Below are 24409 nucleotides of genomic sequence, written 5' to 3'. Positions count from 1 at the left end.
TGGCACCGGGCACCAACTTCTGTTACAACACGCGCTGCACTGCACGTTAGCTCTCTTCTCTCCAAACATAAGCTCCTAGAGGAGGTCTTTCTCGTCTCTGACACAAAGCTTGGCACGTACCAAACCAGCTACCCGAGTTCCGACTGATGCCAACCCCACGTGCGTCAGAGCAGAAACGTGCTCCGGGGGTTTCCAGTGGCTGGTTTTCTAGAAGATCATCAGGTCTTTCTTCTGCAGCACTGCGGGGTGGATTCAGAGCACCAACCTTTAGATTAGCAACGCCTTGCACCACCAGGGGTTTTAATATTGACCAGAAACTCAATAATTAAGTCTGTGGAAGGAGGTGGGCAGGGGTAAGGCAGCAGCTACACAGAACTCCACTGAGATACCCTAGCTCAGTCCTGTTAAATATATACAGAGAGCGAGAGAGACAGGCATAACTTTTTTCCTATCTCAGTAGAAACAGCTGAAGAAATTCTCTCGGGAAGCACTTGTACCTGAGGGGCACGCAAAATGAAAACAAATTCTATAAAACTCAAATCAGTGCCACTGTCCCTCCTCCTAAAATGCTTATACCAGTATATAGTAATAATAATAAAACCAGACCCAGTGCTGTCGAGTCGATTCCAACTCATAGCGACCCTATAAGACAGAGTGGAACTGCCCCTAGAGTTTCCAAGAAGCACCTGACAGATTTGAACTGCCAACTCTTTGGTTAGCAGCTGTAGCACTTAACCCCTACGCCGCCAGGGTTTCCCCAGTACATAATATACCACGTTATTCCCAGGAGCCCTGCCGGCACAGTGATTAAGCTCTCGGCTGCTAATCGAAAGGTTGGCAGTTCGAACTCACCAGCCTCTCCACAGAAGAAAGATGTGGCAGTCAGCTTCTGTACAGTCTCGGAAACCCTATGGGGCAGTTCTACCCTGTCCTACATGGTCCTGCTATAAGTGGGAATGGATTCAGTGACAACAGGTTTGGCTCTTGATTAAACAAATATGGCAGGCGTTCTAAGAAAAAAATCACATGGGGTCACTATGAGTCGAAATCAACTCAAAAGCATCCAACAACGACTTCTAGGTGACTCTAAATGGATAATGGCAAAATTCAAATTAAAAAAAAAAAAAAACAGACTTACTGGTCTGAAAGAGACTGGAGGAACCCCCAAAACTATTGCCCTAAGACAACATTCTAATTTGAAACTGAAGACACTCCTGGAGGCCACCTTTAAGCCAAATAATAGACGGGTCTATAAAATAAATAATGACACCCGTGAAGAATGTGCTCCTGAGAACAACCGTATCAGACCAAAAGGGCAACATTTGCCCAAAACCAAAGATGAGAAGTCAGGGAGGGACAGGGAAACCAGATGAATGGAAGAGGGAGCCCATGGAGGAAGTGGGGAGAGCGCTGACACACTACCGAGATTGCAACCAAAGTCCCAGAACAATCTGTGAATGAACTGCCGACCGGAAAACTAATTTGCTATGTAAGCTTTCACCTAAAGCACAATAAAATGTTCAAAAAAACCCAAAATTAAAATGGATAATGGATATAAAAATCTAGCAATGCAAAACCACCTCCATCATAAAGTCCTAATTACTGAAAGGCTGGCACCAACATCAACGCTACCGTTCACTGACACCGGCGATGTTGGGCACGTTACTTCCCTTCTTTCTTCCTTATTTTCTCATTTTGAAAGTGAGGATGGTAACTGACTCATGAACTTCTGATCAATGGTAAGAAGCTTGTCAACTCAACACTACCAATGCTAACCTCTATATTCTGGGCCAAACCTGCTTCTGGGCATTACGGCTTATTTTCAGAACGCTGCTATAAGACACTGAAAAGTTCGTTCTTGCCCTAAGGAGATTACAGTCTTAAACCAAACAGTACACGTGCCTGACTGAATTAATCACCTGGTACGGACGTAGGGGGCAGTACTTAAATTTATAAGGTTAACACATTCTTTCCACTCAGACTTTCCATACTATCCAGTTCTAATGGCAAATTAAAAAAAAAAAAAAGTTGCTATGGAATCCACTTTGACTCATGGTGACCCCATATGTGTCAGCGCAGAACTGTGCTCCACAGGGTTTTCAATGGCTGTAACCTTACAGAAACAGATCACCAGGTCTTTCTTCCACGGCGCAGCAGGTGGATTTGAACTGCCAACCTTTGAGTTAGTAGCCAAGGGCCCACCGCTGTGCCACCCAGGGACCTTAATGACAAATTAGGAGCCCCAAATTTGGGGACAGACTGGTACATTGCTGAGAAAAAAAATTCTACAATTATAGACACCCCTGGATTAATCAACTGACAAATCTTTATTGAACATCTATTATGCAAAAGGTCCTGTGCTGTGTTCTCTGCCTCTCTTGCCCCCCCCCCCCGTTAGTATTCTTCTTTCTAACTTGAATTATTTTCACTACAATCTATTTTGTCTTTTCTGACTGCTTCTTTCCATCGACCTGGATAAAATTTACCAGGGGGAGAAGGGAATAAAATGCATTTTTTGGTTTGTTCTTTTTTTTTTAATTCTTCAAATTAATGTTAGAGAACAGAGATAAAATTAGGGAAGATAAGAGCTGCTAACCAAAAGGTCGGCAGTTCGAATCCACCAGGGGCTCCTTGGAAACTCTACAGGGCAGTTCTACTCTGTTCTATAGTGTCGCTATGAGTTGGAATGGACTGGTCGGCAGTGGGTTATGTTCCATTTACACAATTTTGATAGAGATACATTCATTAAAAGTTGCAATAATGCAACCACTCTGGAAAACAGCTATTAACTAGTAATACTGAAGATGAGAATACTCTGTGAGCCACCAACTCCACTCCCAAGTATGTACACTAAGTACATCCTTCGCAAGTACTCCAGGAGGTCTATACAAGACACATTCGTAGCAGCACCGCCTACATTAACCAAGACTGAAAACAACACTGTATTAGTTCCTAGGGTTGTCATAACAAAATACCATGTTTTGGGTGGCTTATATGAACAGAAATTTATTGCCTCACAGCACTGCAGGCTGAGTACTAAATCAGGGTGTCAGCAAGGCCATGCTTTCTCTGAAGGCTCTAGGGGAAGGTCTTCCAGCTTGATAGCCCCACGTGTTCTTTGACATTATTAGGCTGATAGATGCCATCTTCTCACATTGCCATCTCTCCTCTCTCTGTGTCTCTTTTCTCTTTTTATAAGGACACCACACAGACGGTGTAAGGACCCACCCTACTCCAGTATGACTTCATGTTAACTGATAAGATCTTCAAATGCCGTATTTCCAAACAATGTCATGTTCACGGCAGGGTTTCAAATTGGTTCATTCTGTTCCACCGTCTGCTGAGAACTTGCCTTTCCACCCCAGATATACTGAATCATGATCTATATTTTACAAGATCTCGAGGTGATTCTTATGTATTTGGCCAATCTTGTTAAAATGTAGGTGTGTACGTAAGAATCACCTGGGAATCTTGTTAAAATGTAGATTCTGATTTAACATATCCAGGATGGAAATAAAAATTCTCAGCAGGGGGTCGAATTGGAATGATCCAGTTCAAAGCCCTGGCTCATGGGTACCAGGGGTTAGGACTTCAACATACCTTTTTGGAGGACAAAATTTAAACTGTAACAACACAAATGGACACAGTGTGGCATTCAAACAACAGAATTCTATACAGCAACGTAAATGAACACTCTTGTTGTTAGTCGCCATTGGCTCCAACTCATAGCAACCTTACGTATAACAGAAGGCAATGCTGCCCAGTCCTGCAACATCCTCAAAATCATTAGGACCTTTAAGCCCATTGTTGCAGCCACTGTGTCAATCTACCTCACTGAGGGTCTCTTTTCTGCTGACCTTCTACTTTATTAAATATGATCTCCTTCTCCAGTAATTGGTCCCTCCTGATGATGTGTACAAAGTGAGATGAAATCTAGCCATCCTTGCTTCTAAGGAGCATCCTGGCTGTACTTCCTCCAAGGTGGATTTGTTCATTCTTCTGCAAGTCCATGATACATTCAATAATCTTCACCCACACCACAATTCGAATACGTCAATTCTTCTTGAGTCTCCCTTTTTCATTGTCCAGCTTTAGAAAGCATATAAGGCGACTGAAAAGACCATGGTTAGAGCTGCTATGAGTCACAAGCGACTCAACAGCAACAGGTGTTTTTTGGGGGGGTCAGGCACACCTTAGTCATCAAATGAATACTGCACACAACAAAACGGGAGAATTCATAAACACAATGTCGGGCAAAAGAATCTTATGGAAGAATACCAATAATATGAATCCATTTATATAAAGTTCAAAAACAGGCAAAACTAATTTTATCAGTTAAGACTGCATATCTAGGTAATATGATTAAATTTTAAAAAGCAAGGAAAGCAGCAGTACAGTGGTTACTGGGGGGAGGGGGGAGGGACTGTGTTCACGAAAAGGCACACACAGATGTGTTTCTGGTATGCTAGCAATTATTCCATTTCTTGATCTGGGTGATGGCTATGGGGTGTTCATTTTAAAATTATTCTTTAATACATATATGTCTTATAATTCTTCTACATGTAGGATATATCTCGCAATAAATAAATAAAAATTTTTAAGAATGTTCTCATAAACGAGTTTAAAAAGTTGTGCATTATATTAGGCACTAGTCTTCTGGGATCGCTAGAGAACTCACAATCATTAAGAAGGAATTTTTTAGATTATTATATCCAACCTTAATAAGCACTCTCCCAATCCAGAAAATCCCCAAAACAGCATCAAAGGCACTATTTTAGTTCTCAAGCTAAGAAGGTGTCGACAAAGAAAATGCGTATTAACAGTGATAAGCGGAGATGAGAAAAAATTTTGGAATAAACTATTTCTTTCTAAAGGATAAAAATATAAGACGGTGGTTAAAAGAAGACTAGGATGAGAAGCAATAATGGTGAAGTAGGTATGGGCAAAAAATATATATTGATGGTGTCAGATGACCGCACAGCAGAGGAAAAACACAGGAGAACATCTAGAATAAAATATTCTAAACACCCTGAAGCTGAAGCTTTTGAATGCACACTTGTTTGGGGGCTGGAGAGGAGAGTGAGTTTCCCTGTTGAGTGATTTAAATTAACCAACCAGTTGCCATCAGGTGGATGCCGACTCCTGGCAACCCCGTGTGTCAGAGTAGAGCTGCCCTCCACAGGGTTTTCAACGGCTGATTTTTCCCAGAAGTAGATCGCCACATCTTTCTTCCAAGGCACCTATGGGTGGACTTGAACTTCCAACCTTTTGGTTAGCACCCAAGTGTGTTAACCATACGTGCACCACCCGGAGACTTCGAAAATGCATTCCAATTACTACGCTAGGGATGGCTACTCGTTTTCTGGTTGTGAACGAAGGTGTGGACTTCTAAGATGACATCTTCATAATTCTACCCTAAAAAGAGAACAGAGGGTGATTCCTACCCAAGCCCAGGCCTCCTCTCCCGCTGTCTCACTTTCCACAGATGGGAACACGTCTGTGCACTTTTTAACTAACACAACTATGATGATATTTCCTCTAATTACGGAGTCACTCTTTTCCCCCAAGAATATTCCACAACCCACAAACATCCACTGAGCCCAAGGCACTCTAACAGGTTCCTAATTAGTTTCAAAAGCTGCCTAGAGGCTAGTTCAAATCTGCCTTCCAGAACTGCCTTCAGGTCTTGGATGGATGCCTTCCCCACCAGTAAGGGCCTTTACCAGGAACCCCTTGTTATGTGCCTACCTACATGTGTAAGGAAGCACCTACAAACCTGAAAATTGCACACCACCACTACAAAGAGAATGGAGTTTAATAATGATTTTAAATATTTATTGTGTTATTATTCCCTAGCTCTTAATTTAAGTCTCGAAACATGCTAGTGAGAGAATAACTACAGACATGCGTGCTGATGGCGAGGCTTATCCAAAGGACGCATTCTTACAGCAGCTGCACAGGTGTCCAGTTGCCTTCCCGCTGACCTGTGCTGGAGAGTTCCAAGATGCACTGTACAGAATAGTTCTGCCTTGTCCAGAACACCACCAGCTCCTTCAGACGAGGCACACTGAAATGCTGTACACAGACTCACATGTCAAGTGTCTTCTCCGCTGCCGTTCTATTCAATCCACGTCGCCTACTAAATCTTAAACTCTTAGGTGGGAGAGACTATGTTTTACTCCAATTTTTATACTGCCTGCAGTACCCACAGACTTCCCTGCATTTAATTGTTGAATACAGTACTAAGTGTGGGATACCGCCTCAGTCTTTCAAGGCGATGGGAAACAATACAGACTGAGTGAGGTTCTCCATAAAACCTTGGGTCAACACCAAACACTCAGGATCTGGGTCTCCCTGGAAGCCTGCAACTGCTTGGCACTGAAGCCTCTGTGAGGAAAAGAATTCAGGGAAGAAGGTTATGAGTCCACAGCTGTGTTCAGAGATCAGCAAAGAGGTATGTTTTCAGGGGATGTTACTCCCTATTTACCTTCTGTGCCTGCTTTCAACAGCCAGGTTGAAAAACATGAACATCTAATTATCTCTAAAGAGAGGGGAAGGCATGGAGGTTGCAAGACAAACAGCTTCATTATTTGTTTAAAAGAGAACAGGAGCTAGGTATTCCTTACAGTGAATATATGACTGAAACTTAGATTTTAAAATACTGTGGTTCCATATATGGGGCTCACTAGGATCAACAGTCATGTGCCTTAATTAAAAAGAGGGAACATTTCATTTATCACAGTGACAAGGACTGACAGGAATGATAATACCCAATGTCACCTAAGGTGCAGGTAAGTGGAAGAGCAATCTGACAATATAATTCAAAAGGTTTACAACGTTGCAAACCTTTTGGTTCAGCAATTCTCCATCTGGAAATTTATCTTAAAGAAACAGTCTTGGATTATGCAAAGATTTAGCTATAAGGATCTCCATCACAACGCTGTTTATAAGTGAAAAATCTGAAATAAACTGTATGTCTAAAATGGGACACTAGTTAAATAAATGTTACAGAATACTATGGAACCATTAATAATTACACTGTAGAAGACTACGGAATGGCATTGAAAAATGTTCTCAATAACGAGCAAAACGTGAAGTTACAAATTACACTTCAATATTTTATGCTCTCTAGGGACACCCACTACTCTACAGCTAGATCCTGAGTAAAGTACAACAAACATAATGTTTAACTGCTGTACTTACTGGAAAGGATGGGAAATCTCCATGGGAGGCACATAAACAAAAGTAACAAATGAGAAAGCCAGTCATCTATGGGAGACGCAGATATAAGCACCGGAATCAGAGTTACGGCGGCCGACCACCCCCGTTTGCCCAAGATTGTCCCAGTTTTAGCGCTGAAAGTCCCCCACTCCAGGAAACCTCTCAGTCCTGAAATGGCGGCCGACCACCCCAGTTTGCCCAAGATTGTCCCAGTTTTAGCACTGAAAGTCCCCCACTCCAGGAAACCTCTCAGTCCTGAATAAACCAGACAGTTGGTCACCCTATCAAATACACAAACTCTGGTTCAGACTGAAGGTGGTGAGGCTGAACCCGAGTCACACACATTCAACAAGACCCTCAAAGGAAACTAAAGCTGTCCCAGGTTTCTAGCACCCCGTTTCTAGAGTAAAACCAATGCAGATCTTCTTTGCATGAAAACATTCCCAATTTAGGGCCTGAGAACTCCCAGTGATAAGGTTTCGCCAAAAATCAATTCACAATCAAAAATTAACAAACACAAAAGAAGTCACGACAAGCTCTCGATAGAAACGACAAACAAAAAATTCAGACCCCAAATCTTCAGAAATAAGAATGAACATAGACTGAATTTCAAATAATTAGGTTTAAAATGTTCCATAAAAAAATTAAAAAGGAAGCAACAAAACACTACCTAAACTGACTAAAAACCAAAAACCAAACCCACTGCCACTGAGTCGATTCCGACTCCTAGCGACCCTACAGAACAGAGCAGGACTGCCCCATAGAGTTTCCAAGAAGCGCCTGGCGGATTCGAACTGCTGAACTCTTGGTTAGCAGCCGTAGCACTTAACCACTACGCCACCAGGGTTTTGCCTAAACTGACTAGAGGCAACCAAATAAAGTCAGAAACAGAAAACCTAATCCCTGAAATAAAATGGAATATGTGAGTGAGACATCAGTGAAAGGAAGAATTAATGAACTGGATCTAACACCTCAAGAAATGGTCCATCTAACTTTCTGTAGCACAGAGGGACGAGGAGATAGAAATATAAAAGAGAGGTTCAGAGGCTGGTTGCAAAGGGTTAATATGCATCTAACTGTAATCACAAGAAGGCAGAAAACAGAAGAAATATGTGAAGACATAACAGCGGAGAATTTGCCAGAACCAATGAAAGATTCACAGATACAAGATGCACAAAATACACCAAGCAGGATGAATGACAAAGAAATCCACACCCCAGCACATTTTAGTAAAACTGCAGAATGGAAACTCAGAAAGAAGATTCAGAAGCAGCAAAAAAGAAAAGACAGGTTCTTATAAAGGAATGACAATCAGACTCACAGCAGACATCTCAAGAGCAACAGTGGAAGGCAGAAATCAACGAACTAATATCCTCAAAGAGGGAAAATATAAAATACAGAAAATATAGAATTACACTCCAGACATATAACAGAAATTTATACCCAGAAAAACTATATTTTAATAATTAGGATGAAATAACAAGACATTTTTAATGAATGAAAGCTGAGTTTTAAACCTAACTGACCCCACAAAATAACTTCTAAAGAATATTCTTCGGGCAAAAGAAAAAAGGTTCTGAAGAAGGAAAAATGGTGAAAAAATAAACTGTTAAATATGCAGGTAAAATTAAACATTGTCTGCTCAAAGAAGAACAAAAAATAACACTAGTAATTATAGCAACATTTACATAGCACTTCATACCTCCTAGGCATAGTTCTAAATGCTTTATAGCTACTGTATTTCCCACTTAAAAGTCCTAGCCCTAAGAGAACAGTCCTTTTATTGTCCACATTTAACAGCTGAAACAATGCACAGAGAGGTTAAGCACCTTTCCCAACATTACCCATTGGGTAGGTGGCAGAACTGGGATTCAAATCCGGTTAGCCAGTTTCTGATCCACGAGCTTAACCACTAGCTGTGTCTATTTGGGAGATAAAAAATGGAAAACTAAAAAGAATAGGCAAAAGACGGCTAAAGGAAGAATGGTCAGAGCTGAAGTATTCTAGCGCCCTTGTATTCTCCCAGAGGGTGGTTAAAACACTGAATAATTTTACAATTGACTGTATTAGGTAAGTATGGTAAAATTTAAAGGGCAAGCACAAAAGGACTGGAAACAAATCACACAACATCTAAATCACTGGAATGGGAAAAATGGAGGAGAAAAAAAGGAAAGAAAAACCTCAAATCAGTTCCCCAAAATGAGAAAAAGGAAATGAAAAAGGCAGAATAAATGAAAACACACACACAAAAAAGATGGCAGAAGCAAGTACAAATACATCAGTAAACACAATGTATCAATGATTAAAAGACCTACACCTACAGGTTAAAAGAGCATAAGATTACATTTAAAAAAAAAAAAAAAGTCAAACCCACTGAGCCAATTCCAACTATTAGTGACCCTCTAGGACCAGGACCAGGACCAGGCAGAACTGTCCCAGAGGATTTCCAAGGCTGTTAATCTTTACGGAAGCAGACTGCCACGTCGGTTCAAACCACCGACCTTTCGGTTAGCAGCTGGGCACTTAACCACATATCAACACATAACCATATCAAATATAATACATTTGAAAGCAAAAGTAGTTAATACAGAATAAAGAAGGTAGCCATACAATAAAATAGTCCTATTCAGCAGGAATGTATCACAACTCTAAACTGATAAAATACCTAAAAAATAACCTCTAAATATACAAAGAAAAAACTGATGGGAAGAAATGCATTATCCTCTACCAGAGGAGGAGATTTCAATCAGCTTTCTTAATTACTTATAGATCAAGCTGCACAAAAAAAAAAAATTGCAAAGATTTAGAAGATGCAAATATCACAATTAAAAAATTTGGTCCTCTGAAGAAAAATGTAGAACAAAATTCTAACTTACAAAAAAAGACCAGACTTACAGGCTTGACAAAAACTGGAGAAACCCCAAGAGTATGGCCCCCCAGAAACCCTTTTAGCTCGGTAATGAAGTCACTCCTGAAGTTCATCCTTCAGCCAAAGAATAGACAGGCCCATAAAACCAAAACAAGACTAACTGGGCACACCAGTCCAGGGGCAAGGACTAGAAGGCAGGCGGGGACAGGGAAGTTGGTAATAGGGAACCCGAGGTTGAAGAGGGGAGAGTGTTGATATGTCCTGGGGTTGGTCACCAAGGTCACAAAGCAATGTATGTACTAACTGTTTAATGAGAAGCTAGTTTGTTCTGTAAACCATCTACAGTAATAAAAATAGAATCGGTCCTAATGCTCAGATACAGAATCTTGCGTCCAATTCAGAAAATGCATATTCTTCTCAAGCACACAAGAACATTAACAAAAATTTACCATGTAAAGCAAGTTTCAGCATATTTCAAGACTAAGTGTCATGTGCTGTTGTTAAGTACCATCGAGTTGGTTCCAACTCACAGCAACCCTATGTACAACAGAAAGAAACGTTGCCCAGTCCTGCACCATCCTCACAATTGTTATGTTTCAGCCCATTTTTGCAGCCACTGTGTCAATCTATCTCGTTGAGGGTCTTCCTCTTTTTCGCTAATCCTCTAATATACCAAGCATTGTCCTTCTCCAGGGACTGATTCTTCCCGACAACATGTCCACAGTATACAAGACGATGTCTCGCCATTCTTGCTTCTAAGGAGCATTCTGGCTGTACTTCTTCCAAAACAGATTTGTTTGTTCTTTTGGCCGTCCATGGTATATTCCTCTTCCCCAACACCACAATTCAAAGGCGTCAATTCTTCTTCAGTCTTCCTTATTCATTGCCCAGCTTTCACATGCACATGAAGTGACTGAAAACACAACGGCCAGGGTCAGACACACCTTAGTCCTTAAGGTGACATCTTTGTTTGTTTTAACACTCCTGAGAGGTCTTTTTGCAGCAGATGTGCCGGACAGATGTAATGCATCGTTTGGTTTCTTGAGTGCTGCTTCCAAGGGTGTTGATTGTGGATCCAAGTAAAATGAAATCCTTGAAAACTTTAATCTTTTCTCTGTTTATCACGATGCTGCTAATTGGTCTAGTTGTGAGGATTTTTGTTTTTTGTTGAAGTATAATCCATACTGAAGGCTTTGGTCTTCATCAGTAAGTGCTTTAAGTCCTCTTCACTTTCAGCAAGCAAGGTTGTATCATCCTCATAACGCAGGTTGTTAAGTGTTATATAATGACTATATTATATGACTACTAAGCTATTAAGCCAAAAATCAATTACAAAAATATAAATGATAAAACCCCATATTTTGGAAATTTTAAAAACCAACTAAAGAAACACACCTGTTAGATACATATTTACCACAATACATTTTTTCAAATACTGTGAAGAAATAGTCTACAATATTAAAAAAAAAAAAAAAAAAAAACTTGTAAATAGCCTATGAAACAAAGAAAAACCATAATGGAAAGTTTAAAATACTGAACATTCATTAAAATACTACATATCAAAATTTTTTGTCTACAGCAAAAGCAGAACTTTGCTCCTGCCTTTACTGCTTCTATTAGAAAAGGCTATAAACCAAGGGTCTAAATGTTCATCTTCAGTTAGAAAAGTACAAATTAAACCACAAGACAATACAGAAAGAATATAACAAAGATAAAAACAGAAATTCACAAAACAGACAAAAGAAACAGAAAGAGGCTAAACAAAGCCAATGGCTGGATTCATTAGAAAAAATTAACCAAAGAAACCTGTAGCAAGGTAGAGCAAGAGAAGACAGCACACAAATAAACAATAGTCGGAATGAAAAACGTAATATAACCACAGATACAGCAAAGACTAAAAAGATACAAGTACACCACGAACAACTTAATGCTAAAAAATTTGATAACATACAAAATGGACAAATTCCTAGGAAACATAATTTAACAAAACTAACTCAAGAAGAAAGATGAAGTTTAAATTGTTCCATAACCATTAAAGAAAATAAACAAGTAGTTTAAGATTGTGCCACAAGGAAAACACCAGCTCAGGTAATTTTACAGACAGGTTCTACCAAACATTCAAGGAACAGACCATTGCAATATTATACAAACTCTCCCAGAGAACCAAAAAAGTGGTAACACCCACAACTAATTCTATGAAGCTATTATACCTTGATACCAAAACCAGATAAGGAAAGTACGAGAATGAGAAAGTAAAGATGATATCACTCGTGGATAACGAAAACCCTACACATGAGCAAATCCAATGGCACATAAAGAAAATACTAGATCATGACGAAACTGGGTTCACCCCAGGAATGCCAGGGTAATTTAACATTAGAAAATCTATTTATCTATTAATTATAATTCATTTTAAAAGAGTCAAGAAGGGAAGAAAAGATTATTGAAATACAAGCAGAGAAAGTACCTGATGAAATTCAACATCCATTTTTATAAATTTCAAACTAGGAAGAGAACTTTCAATCTGATAAAGGATATTTACCAAACACCTACAGCAAACATCCTATTTAACAGTGAAACAAGACAAGGGTGTTCATATCTTGCTTTACTAGAAATCCCAGCCAGAGCAGTAAGACAAGAATCCTACTATCACGCTGTTTGGAGGTCCTCGCCAGCTCAGTAAGACAAGCAGAAGAAATAAAAAGGTATAAATAAGGTTTGAAAAGGAAGAAAACAAACAGCCCAGGCTGAAATTCCAAATGAAAGTACATACAAATTATTAAAGATTTCACAAATGTTACGTCACTTAAGACAATCATGTACAAAAATTATTATTCCCATTTTCCCTATGAGAAAACTGAGTCTTACAGCAGTTGAGAAACGCTTGAAGTTAAAGTCTCATGGTACATTAAGTGCTGAAACCGGAATTCAAGCTGGCTAATAAGGTCAAATTTTTTTTTTTTTTTTTAATAAGGTCAGGATTCTTAACACCGGATCAAATGTCTTCCCCTCTTGTTCCACTCACCCTTTTCTGCCATGAGCTTAAAGGACAGCTGCAAAAACATCATTCGCCACCTCAAAACCATTGACTTGTTCTCACTCACGGCCGCCATCCTCAGCCTGGCCCTGAAGGCCTTCACAGAATGGTCCCACACCGGCCTCTGCAGCTTTATCTTCCACCCCTGTCCTCTGTAAAAATCACCCTCCTTTCAAAGTACACTCACTGCTTGCATAAAACCAATCCAAAAACCCGTTGCCAACAAGTCGATTCTGACTCATAGCGATGCTACAGGACAGAGTAGAGCCACAGGGTTTCCAAGGAGCAGCTGATGGATTCAAACTGCCGACCTTTTGGTTAGCAGCCAAGCTCTTAACCACTGCACCACCAGCGCTCCACATACTGCTTGTACCCCAATCCCAGAACTCCCCTCCCCTCTGGTTAATCCCTCCGATAACAGTGCTCATCCCAAATTTCCCCAATTTTACCATCTTTCAAAACGACCTCCTCCTTGTCCTTGCCAGCTCCTCCCTACCGGATATGGACTTATCTTTTTTAATCGTCACGCATGTTTTTCTATCTTTCTTAAATTGCTCATTCAATTCTCTACCATATTATAGGTATCTGAGCCCCTATGCTACCTGATAGCTTGGGAGCTACGTAATGGTGAGGACTTTTAACACGCCTGCTCCTGAAGACGTCTAGGACATGAACACAGTAGGCATTCAATAAATGGATGTCGATTGAATAAAAGTGCTTTTATTTGTACATGGTGCTGAAAATGTTTCCCTCCAGGAACAAATAATGCTGTATAGGAATAAAAATGCTTCCTCAACGATGTAATGCACTGTATTCTTTTACAGGCCAGTAAACTACAGGAAACGTCTTCCCAGGGCCATAGGCAGGATTAATCCACACACACACACACACACACACACACACACACACACCTTGTCACGAAAGTGCATGACAGAGTTTAATACAATGCCATTCACCCTTTAAGTTGACCTCAGATATATCTGGATCAAGAAACCCTGGTGGTGCAGTGGTTAAGTGCTTAGCTGCTAATGGAAAGGTTGGCAATTTGAACACACCAACTGCTCCATGGAAGAAAGACGTGGCAGTCTGCTTCCTTAAAGAATACAACCATGGAAACCCTATGGGGCAGCTCTGCTCTGTCCTACAGGGTATCTACGAGTCGGAATTGACTGGACAGCAATGGGATGCCTGGATGTCAAACTCACAGCCCCGCCCTGCCTCCCCACCTCATGGCTTATATCATGCTGTGTTCTAACGCTTGCTTCCCAGTCTGTCCTCCCTACACTGCGAACCTTCTGAGAGCGGGAAGTATGCTTTGACCAATCTCCACAAAAAAAAAAAAAAAAAAAAAACTCAGTGTATTTCGACTCACAGTCCATCTCCACACCTACAACAAACTCAGTAAGTATCTGCTGAACCAATGACCACTAAGAGTAGGAAGAAGCCCAATATGCCAACTCCTTCGAAAATCACCACTGTGTGTCCTCACAAAAGAATAAGGAGATGCCTCTGAATGGTAAATTATGAGTTCTATTGTAGTCACTGGAAGCCCTGGTGGCATAGTGGTTAAGTGCTACGGCTGCTACCCAAAAGGTTGGCAGTTCGAATCGACCAGGTGCTCCCTGGAAACTCTGTGGTGCAAGTTCTACTCTGTCCTATAGAGTCCCTATGAGTCGGAATCGACTTGACAGCAACGGTTTTTTTTTTTTTTTAATTGTATTCATTATCTTCTGATTAAGTAGGGAATTGCATATTTTGAAAGTTTTCCAATTAAAGGAGCTGAAATAAAAATTTGGGGCTCTTCAAAGGCTACATTCTAGTCATCTAAAACACTGAATGTATCTTAGATGACAGTAAATACATTGAGCATAATTATATAATAAAATTCGTCTTGAAATACTAATAAATACCATCATAATAAAGAGCTCCAAGTAGCTGAAAATGTCCCCAAGCTCCTGCCAAGGTCCCGTTGTTATGTGTTTAGGTGGTATCACCACGCTGACATTTACCATGAATACTAACACAAGGTCTTCTCATAGACGCATTGTAACATGGAAAATTCAAACCAGTCTATGGCCCAGCATATACACACAAGAATAAACACGCTTAGGTGTAGTGGAAAAATCGCCCTCTTGGTGATGAGTACACAGGAAATATAAAATATAAGCAGTTTCCTTTAAGAAAAAGGAGAAACAGAGAAACAACTGTCAGAGAAAAATGAAGGATGTGACAAAACAACCTAGCATTCATTCTATTTCACATTCCATATCCCGTTAAACTACTACATGTGTTCAGAGCAAGGTACAATTGGTTATGGTAAATCTGAATTTTAAAATGTCTTTTGGATTATTATGCAATGTTTAAATCTTATTTTAATACTATTTTCAGTACTTCTTTTTTTTTTAACTTACAAAGAAGTTCCTTTCAAAAAAACTGAATTAGATTGTAGTAGATGATGGCCATTTGTTATTTTCCTAATTTTTTATGGCCAAATATTTTCATGAATAGGTATATATTGTTAAACTAAAATGAAAACATCAGTTTACATCCTGATGTGCAAATCTGTTACCACATCTGAGGCCATCTTTTTTTTTTATTTGCAAAAATAACCCCCATGCATTTCACACAAATAGATGCATTTCCAATTCCACACACGCACCTGGGCCAACACAGAAGTGACTGTGGCCTATTTGATAATTTCCAACAGAGAGTCCCAGCTTCGTCAGGTACTTACAAAGGTGCTCACCACTAAATGCATGAGTAGTCCTGACTGTAGGGGAAATTGTCCCAGAAGATAAAGTAGGAATCACCTCACCAACCAATGATTTAGATAGCAGAATACACGTCTACACCAAAAACAACCACCAAGGCTGAACCCCCAAACTATTGCCATGAGATAATCTTTAAACCTTAAACCTGAAACTAAACTATCCCCTAAAGTCTTCTTTGAACCAAACAAACAACGGTTTAGCTTAATTAGTAAAGTATGCCTGCCTTGAGCATTATGCTTTTTAAAAGAAATTATCTACGTGGGATCAAACTGACAACAGCAACTCGAAAGGTTAGACGAGAAGCTTAGGGGACAGTAAGTTTATGTTAACTGTGGTGGAACAATTTGGAAAAGGATAGCAAGAATGGCTGCACAACTCAGAGTGTAATCAATGTCACTGAACTGGACATATAGAAATTGCTGAAATGGTGTATCTTGTGTTGTATGTATTTTCACCAAAAAATAAAATAAATTTTAGAAGGAGAAAAAACGGCCAGCAGAAAATGTTTTCTTACTTTGTCAAAACTCTCACATAATGACCCAAAATTGCTGTTTGGAAAGAAATATTTTCATTTCCTCATTACAATGACATTACTATGCTTAATCAAATAACAATAAACAGGTATTATAAAATACCTACCAAGTGACCAGCACAAGACCAAGTAATATCACCTTAATATAAAAAACACATGGTCTGGTCCCGGAACTTAAGCAGTTCACAATCCAATTATGGAGGCAAAACACAGACATACGGAATAATTGGAGAAGGACTAAGTGTGAAACTGTGGAGCTCTGATGATTAGAACACAATAGGATTTCAGACAAAAGAGATACCGGTAGCAACTTGAACAATGAAAGACATCTCAAGGAGTCGCACCAGCAGTAGAAACAGCACTTAGGCTTAAATCAGGAGAGGCAGGGGACTATTCAAGGGGGGAGAGACGGGGGCGAGACCCATCTGTATACAGAGTGTGCTGGCTATCCTTTCCCTGTCACAGCACACTTGGAAGGCAGATATTATCCCCATTTTACAGACATGCAAAGTGAGATGCATACGTTGGGCAAGTTACTACCACTCTGGTCTCAGTTTGTCATCTGTAAAGGACAGGAATTAGCATAAAAAAAATTAGGTGGGACTGGTGAAGCACCAGTTTTATGGCAGTGATAGAGCACTGAAGAGGAGGGCCTCAGGCCAAACGGACCAAATCCTCTGGTCAGCAGCCCAGGACCCACTGCCCCACAGGCTTTTTTGCCATGATAACCCCAGCACTGAGCATAGTAGCTAGTACCTAATGAGTGCGCAATAAAAACTGGAAGAATGATTGAATTAATGAAACAACTGCCATGTCATACTCAACTATAGGCTGACCCTCACTCATGGTGGCTTATTTCCTTATTGTTAGCTCACATTTCAGAGAGAATAACCAGCGGGTTGAGGGTCCTAATCTTCCAGAGGAAATTTGCATTTATTTCTGCCAAGCACGTCTGGGTGCTTCCACTCAAGAGCATGTCATTAATTTCTCAGCCTGGAGTTTTCCAGACCATACCGGCAGCATAAATTCAAACCCCAACCCAAAAGTCTCAGAAGAGCCTTGTTTTAAGCAAAGAAGCCTGCTCCTTTGCTAACAGGTGGGTTTTGCTGTTTTATTTTTTTCCCAGCCTCCTCCTCTGAAAAGGCTCAGGTTAAAGTCACAATATTCCTCACTGAGACTGAGGACCGCAGAGCAGGGTCCCATGCTTATTGCCCACGTGGGGAAACCTCCTCCTTTCTTTCCTTCAAAGAACACACCTCACGCTCTCTTTCTTTTTCCCCACCTGTGGATTTCCCTTACCTTCTTGTGATAAAGCTTTTAAAGAGTGTTCGCTGTATGTTTTTCAGTATTTCTAAGTGTTTACAGCTGGAAGGTTTTCTAGAATATCTGGCAGGCCACATTTCAGGAGGGTGGGCTCCACACCTACCATCTGTCAACTTTTGTCTGCAAGTTTAGAAACCATCATCTGAGATCAAGAGCTGTAACAGGGTAAGAGGTCAAAGTAGGGGAAGACGCCCAGAGAGGGTGAGGATAAAAACACGAAGCCAATTAAGAGAGACAGGCCAGAATTTGCTAGAGAGGTGGAGGACCCTGGACTTGGGAACGAAATGATGGGTAGAAGCAGAAGACAAACTGCAGGAGTTAAGAAAGGGGCAGATAGCCAGAAAATGAAGATACAACTAGGCCCAAAATTTTGACCAGTCTGGGGTCTGGGGGAAAAAAGTAAAGAGATAACATTCAACAATAATTCTAAGTGACAGCAGGGTCAAGAGGTACAGTGTTCTTTAGCTTTTCTGTTTATTTACTAATGATAAGGAGGCCGATCTGAACTCCAGAAGTTAGTTCCTAAGGATGACAGTGGCTGCAACAAGGGGCTCAAACATAACAACAATTGTGAGGCTGGCGCAGGACCGGGTAGTATTTCATTCTGTTGTACATAGGGTCTCTGTGAGTTGGAACCAACTCAATGGCACCTAATAACAACACCAACAACATAAGGTAAGAAAATATAATGCTAATCTTTATTGGTACTTCTACAAATAAAGAGGATAGCTTAGAAACATAATACTATCACTTGTGTATGTAGCTTAGCAAAAAAATATACAATGAACACACGGGTCCACGTTAAACCAAATTCAAGTAGGAGACACAGCACAGGAAAACTCATGTACAGGGAAATGAGATGAATGAAGCGGACATCCCATGATTGGAAACAAATCATCAGTTGTGCTATGCTACTGTAAAATTATAAGATTCAGAGCACAAGCCATATCTTCTTACAGTCTACATCAAGGAGTGGTTTTAGGCAAGAATTTTGTTACTGATCTGAGAATAAGCAGACCATCACAAGGGCTTGGAAACGTTTATCATTCAATTATTATCAAATGTAGCCAGGCATAATGCTCCGGAGCTTTTTTTAATTCTCTTTTTTTGTAACAATAACAATGAGCGGGAGACCGTTACAAGTTAGCAAAATGAGGCTCAAGGAAGCTCAGTGAGGACTCAAACAAATACAACTATCTCCTAGCCCTTAGGCAGGCACATCGCTATACTCATCACATAGTACAGTAGTCTGCACATGAAACAATGAAAGAGAAATGGTGGACATGAAATGGATTCACCAAGGCAGGCATCTGTGTCCCTTAGGATCTGATGGCTGTTTCTCACAGGTACCATCACAATACCACTAACAAGAATAGTGTCAGGGAAAATTCAGCTGATTTGTGGGCACTGTTGTGCGCTAGGCAGATGCACACAAATAGCATGGAAAAGAAACTACAGAATTTAAACCTCTACTGTGATTCTAAGAAGCCCTGGTGGCTCGACTGCTAACTGAAAGGTCAGCGATTCGAACCTATCAGCTGCTCCACGGGAGGATAGATGTGGCAGTCTGCTTCCGTAAGGACATACAGCCTTGGAAACCATACGGGGCAGCTGTACTCTGTCCTTACAGGTCGCTATGAAAAGGAATCAACTCGATGGCAGTGGGTTTTTTGGTTTACAGTGACTCTATCTGATCAGTGGAGTAGACCTTCTTTCCAGAAAACAGTGATACCTCAAATAAAAGAGGAGACGTCAGTAGCAGAGAAAAGGATAATGAGCCAATTCTTCCCTTAAACCACTTTCAATTAAGGGCTATAATCATAGCTGGAAATAACGAACTCAGGCAATGATTTATATCATGCAAGTTCTCAGAGGGGATTCCATATTCATTTATCAAAAGCTTAGCTTGTGGAAGAAACGGATCAGTTCTATTTTCTTCAATTTCTTATACACAATAAGATAGTATTTGTACACCTAAATTTGGAGTTCCTTTCTCGGCACGGCCAGGGCTACATAAGAAAGAACAATCTTGTGGAGTTAGTGGGAAAAGAAAGTTGTAGTATCACCATGCATAAACTCAATGTTTATACTCTGAGAACTCATTATACTTAATGAATAATGAATATGTACTGTTCTTTTAATCGATCTATTAAAAACATGACTCGTCCCAAAGAGAATTTACGACACTTTATAAAAAACACGTACAAAATAAAATAAGATTATGCATAATAGCTTCTGAAAGGAAAAACAAGAGTTAAGAAAAAGGAGACAGCAAAAATGTTAGTACAAAGCATTAAAAACTTGGCCTTAGGCATGGCTGCAATCAAAACAGAAAGAGAAGTAGGATGGCTTACATAAATCTCATTATCAGAAATGAGGAAGCTGCCCAGTCACCCAAGGAAGTCAAGGTTTCTCCTAATACTTAATTCTGAAAATATTTTGCAATGGAAGCACTACATAAAGCCCATCAGATGAGGGAACCCTGGTGGCACAGTGGCTAAGGGCTCAGGCTGCTAACCAAAAGGTTAGCAGTTCGAATCCACCAGCCGCTCCTTGGAAATCCTACAGGAAGTGCTACTCTGTCCTATAGAGTTGCTATGAGTTGGAACTGACTCAAGGGCAAATGGGTTTGTAACAATCTCACACAAATGTAAAAAACAGGATTTGCAATTATTTCTTAACTGTAAACATGAATAAAAAAAAGCTTAACATCAATGGGTAATTCGGTGAAAACAATTTTGGGAGGGTTAGGGGCTCTAGTGGCGCAAACAGTTACACCTGTGGGGCAGTTCTAATCTGTCACAAGGGGGTCACTAATGAGCTGAGTCGACTCGATGACACCTAACAGTAACAACAGGGTAATGTGGTCCAAAATGTATAACAGGAAACAGGACCCACACCTCACACCATACACAAAAACTAATTCAAAATGGAACAAAGACCTAAATATTAAGCCAAAAACTATGAAGATCATAGAAGAAAAAAAAGGATCAACGTTGGAGGCCCTAATACACAGCATTAACAGGGTACAAACCATAACTAACAACACACAAATTCCAGAAGATAAGCTAGATAACTGGGATCTTCTAAAAATTAAACACTCATGCTCATCAGAAGACTTCAAGAGAATCTATAGACTGGGGAAAAAAAATTGGCTAAGACAAATCCAACAAAGTTCTCATCTCTAAAATCTACAGGAAAATCTAACACCTCAACAACAAAAAGACAAATAATCCCACTGAAAAACGGGCAAAGGAAATGGACACTTCACCAAAGAAGACTTTCAAGTGGCTAACAGACACATGAAGAAGTGCTCGCAATCACTAGCCATTAAAGAATTCAAATCAATACCACAATGAGATATCATCTCACCTCCCCTCCACCCCCCATCCCCCGGCATTATTGGCACAAATAAAAAAAAAAAAAAAAACAGAAAATAACAAATGTTGGAGAGGCTGTGGGGAGACTGGAACTCATGCACTGCTGGGGGGAAATGCAAAATGGTACAACTATCTTGGAAAACAATATGGCACTTCCTTAGAAAGCCAGAAATAGAAATACCATATGATCCAGCAATCCCACTCCTAAAGAAATATGAGCCGTCACACGAACAGACATATGCACACCCATGTTCACTGTAGCATTGTTCACAATAGCAAAAAGATGGAAACAGCCAAAATGCTCTCAACAGATGAAAGGATAAACTAACTATGGTACACACACACACTGGAGTACTAAGCAACAATAAAGAACAATGATGAATCTGCGAAGCATCTCACAACATGATGAATCTGGAGGCATTACGATGACAGAAATAAGTCAATCACGAAAGGACAAATATTGTATGAGACCTCTACTATAAAAATTCATGAAAAAGTTTACACACAAAAAAGAAACAATCTTTGATGATTATGAGGGATGGAAGAGGTGGGGTGGGGAAAACACTGAATAGACGATAGATAAGTGGTAACTTTGGTGAAGGGTAAGATAGTACACAAAACTGGGAAAGCCAGCACAACTTGTCCAAGACAGAGTCATGGAAGCTCCACAGACACATCCAAACTCCCTAAGGGACCGATTTACGAGGCTGAGGGCTGTGGGGACCACAGTCTCTGGGAACATCTAGCTCAACTGGCATAACATAGTTTATAAAGAAAATATTCTACATTCCACTTTGGTGAGTAGCATCTGGGGTCGTAAAAGCTTTATAAGCAGCCATCTAAGGTACTCTACTGGTCTCACCCTGTATGGAGCAAGGGAGAATGAAGAAAACCAAAGACACAACAGAAAGATTAGTCCAAAGGACTAATGGGCCACAACTACCAAAGCCTTCACCAGACTGAGTCCAGAACAACTGTATGGTGCCCAGCTACCACCACCAACTGCTGACAGGAATCACAATAGAGGCTCCCGAACAGAGCTGGAGAAAAATGTAGAGCAAAATTCTAACTCATAAAGAAAGACCGGACTTACTGGCCTGACAGGGACTGGAGAGACCCCGAGAGTATGGCCTCCGGACATGTTTTTTTTTTTAATCAGGAAACAATTTATCTCATCTTTAACACAAGCATAAATAGATAGGGCAATTTATCAGCCATTTCACAACTTCTACAACAACTGCATACCTTTTAAGTTTTAAATTATGTTGAGCGCTTAGAGCTATTTATATTAACAGTCTGCTGCTCAGTTTTCAAGTGACTCATCATAGATATCTTTTTTTTTTTTCATTTTTATGAGGGTTTATTCAGATGTTTTTTTTTTATTAACTTTTATTAAGCTTCAAGTGAACGTTTACAAATCCAATCAGTCTGTCACATATAAGTTTACATACATCTTACTCCGTACTCCCACTTGCTCTCCCCCTCTTGAGTCAGCCCTTCCAGTCTCTCCTTTCATGACAATTTTGCCGGCTTCCCTCTCTCTCTATCCTCCCATCCCCCCTCCAGACAAGAGTTGCCAACACAATCTCAAGTGTCCACCTGATATAATTAGCTCACTCTTCATCAGCGTCTCTCTCCCACCCGCTGACCAGTCCCTTTCATGTCTGATGAGTTGTCTTCGGGGATGGTTCCTGTCCTGTGCCAACAGAAGGTCTGGGGAGCATGGCCGCCGGGATTCCTCTAGTCTCAGTCAGACCATTAAGTATGGTCTTTTTATGAGAATTTGGGGTCTGCATTCCACTGATCTCCTGCTCCCTCAGGGGTCCTCTGCTGTGCTCCCTGTCAGGGCAGTCATCGACTGTGGCCAGGCATCAACTAGTTCTTCTGGTCTCAGGGTGATGTAGGTCTCTGGTTCATGTGGCCCTTTCTGTCTCTTGGGCTCTTAGTTGTCGTGTGGCCTTGGTGTTCTTCATTCTCCTTTGGTCCAGGTGGGTTGAGACCAATTGATGCATCTTAGATGGCAGCTTGTTAGCATTTAAGACCCCAGACACCACATTTCAAAGTGGGATGCAGAATGATTTCATAATAGAATTATTTTGCCAATTGACTTAGAAGTCCCCGCAAACCATGGTCCCCAGACCCCCACGCTTGCTCCGCTGACCTTTGAAGCATTCATTTTATCCCGGAAACTTCTTTGCTTTTGGTCCAGTCCAATTGAGCTGACCTTCCATGTATTGAGTGTTGTCTTTCCCTTCACCTAAAGCAGTTCTTATCTACTGATTATTCAATTAAAAACCCTCTCCCTCCCTCTCTCCCTCCCCGCCTCGTAACCACAAAAGTATGTGTTCTTCTCAGGTTTACCATTTCTCAAGATCTTATAATAGTGGTCTTGTACAATATTTGTCCTTTTGCATCTGACTAATTTCACTCAGCATAATGCCTTCCAGGTTCCTCCATGTTATGAAATGTTTCACAGATTCGTCACTGTTCTTTATCGATGCGTGGTATTCCATTGTTCCGGACATGTTTTTAGCTTAGTAATGAAGTCCCTCCTGAGGTTCACCCTTCAAAGATTATACAGGCCCATAAAACAAAATGAAACTAAAGGGAACACCAGCCCAGGGGAAGGACTAGAAGGCAGGCGGGGACAGGAAAGCTGGTAATAGAGAACCCAAGGTCAAGAAGGGGAGGATGTTGACATGTCATGGGGTTGGTAGTTAATGTCACAAAATAATATGTGTACTAATTACTTAATGAGAAGCTAGTTCTGTAAACCTTCATCTAAAGTTAAAAAAAAAAAAAAAAACTTAAAATGTACGATGGGTAGAGTAGACTGATAATGTGTCCTTCCCGAATTTCCTAAAATTATGGATCTCAATCAGAGGAGTTAACAAACAAGCCGAGGCAAGGTGCTCAGCCTTCCTGCCTCCTTCTGTTTACCTGAGAAATGCTACCACATATCTGTCCCTGTCATCCCATAGGATGATGGAAGGATACAAATCAGAATGGGAAGAAGGGCCTCCATGTTTAGGTCAGTTCTGTAAATGAGGAAATTAAGGCAGCAATTTCAACCGAGGGGGTCCAGAATCTGAATCACCTCTCCGAGATGCCAGTAAAACACACGAGACCACTGAGATGCTAGTTCTTTCTCCTTCTACCTTTCTGACTATCCTTTCCAGAACATCCCCCTAAAGCTGCTCAACGTGGCTCAAGTGATGATGCACCCCTCCCAGTTATTTACCTGAAGAACTGGGAGCAGAATATTTTGAGAGTGGC

The 24409-nt window shown here is 40.6% G+C and overlaps 1 protein-coding gene across 5 annotated transcripts in view; it reads right to left on the bottom strand.

Annotated features, from left to right (window-relative positions):
• The window catches only part of TULP4 (TUB like protein 4), a 304765-nt gene that overhangs the window by 226224 nt on the left and 54132 nt on the right, over positions 1–24409 (bottom strand). The window lies entirely within an intron of this gene.

The sequence above is a fragment of the Elephas maximus genome, chromosome 1 (genome assembly GCF_024166365.1).
Source record: "Elephas maximus indicus isolate mEleMax1 chromosome 1, mEleMax1 primary haplotype, whole genome shotgun sequence".
Taxonomy (NCBI): Eukaryota; Metazoa; Chordata; class Mammalia; order Proboscidea; family Elephantidae; genus Elephas; species Elephas maximus.
This window is presented reverse-complemented; position numbering and strand designations above follow the sequence as displayed.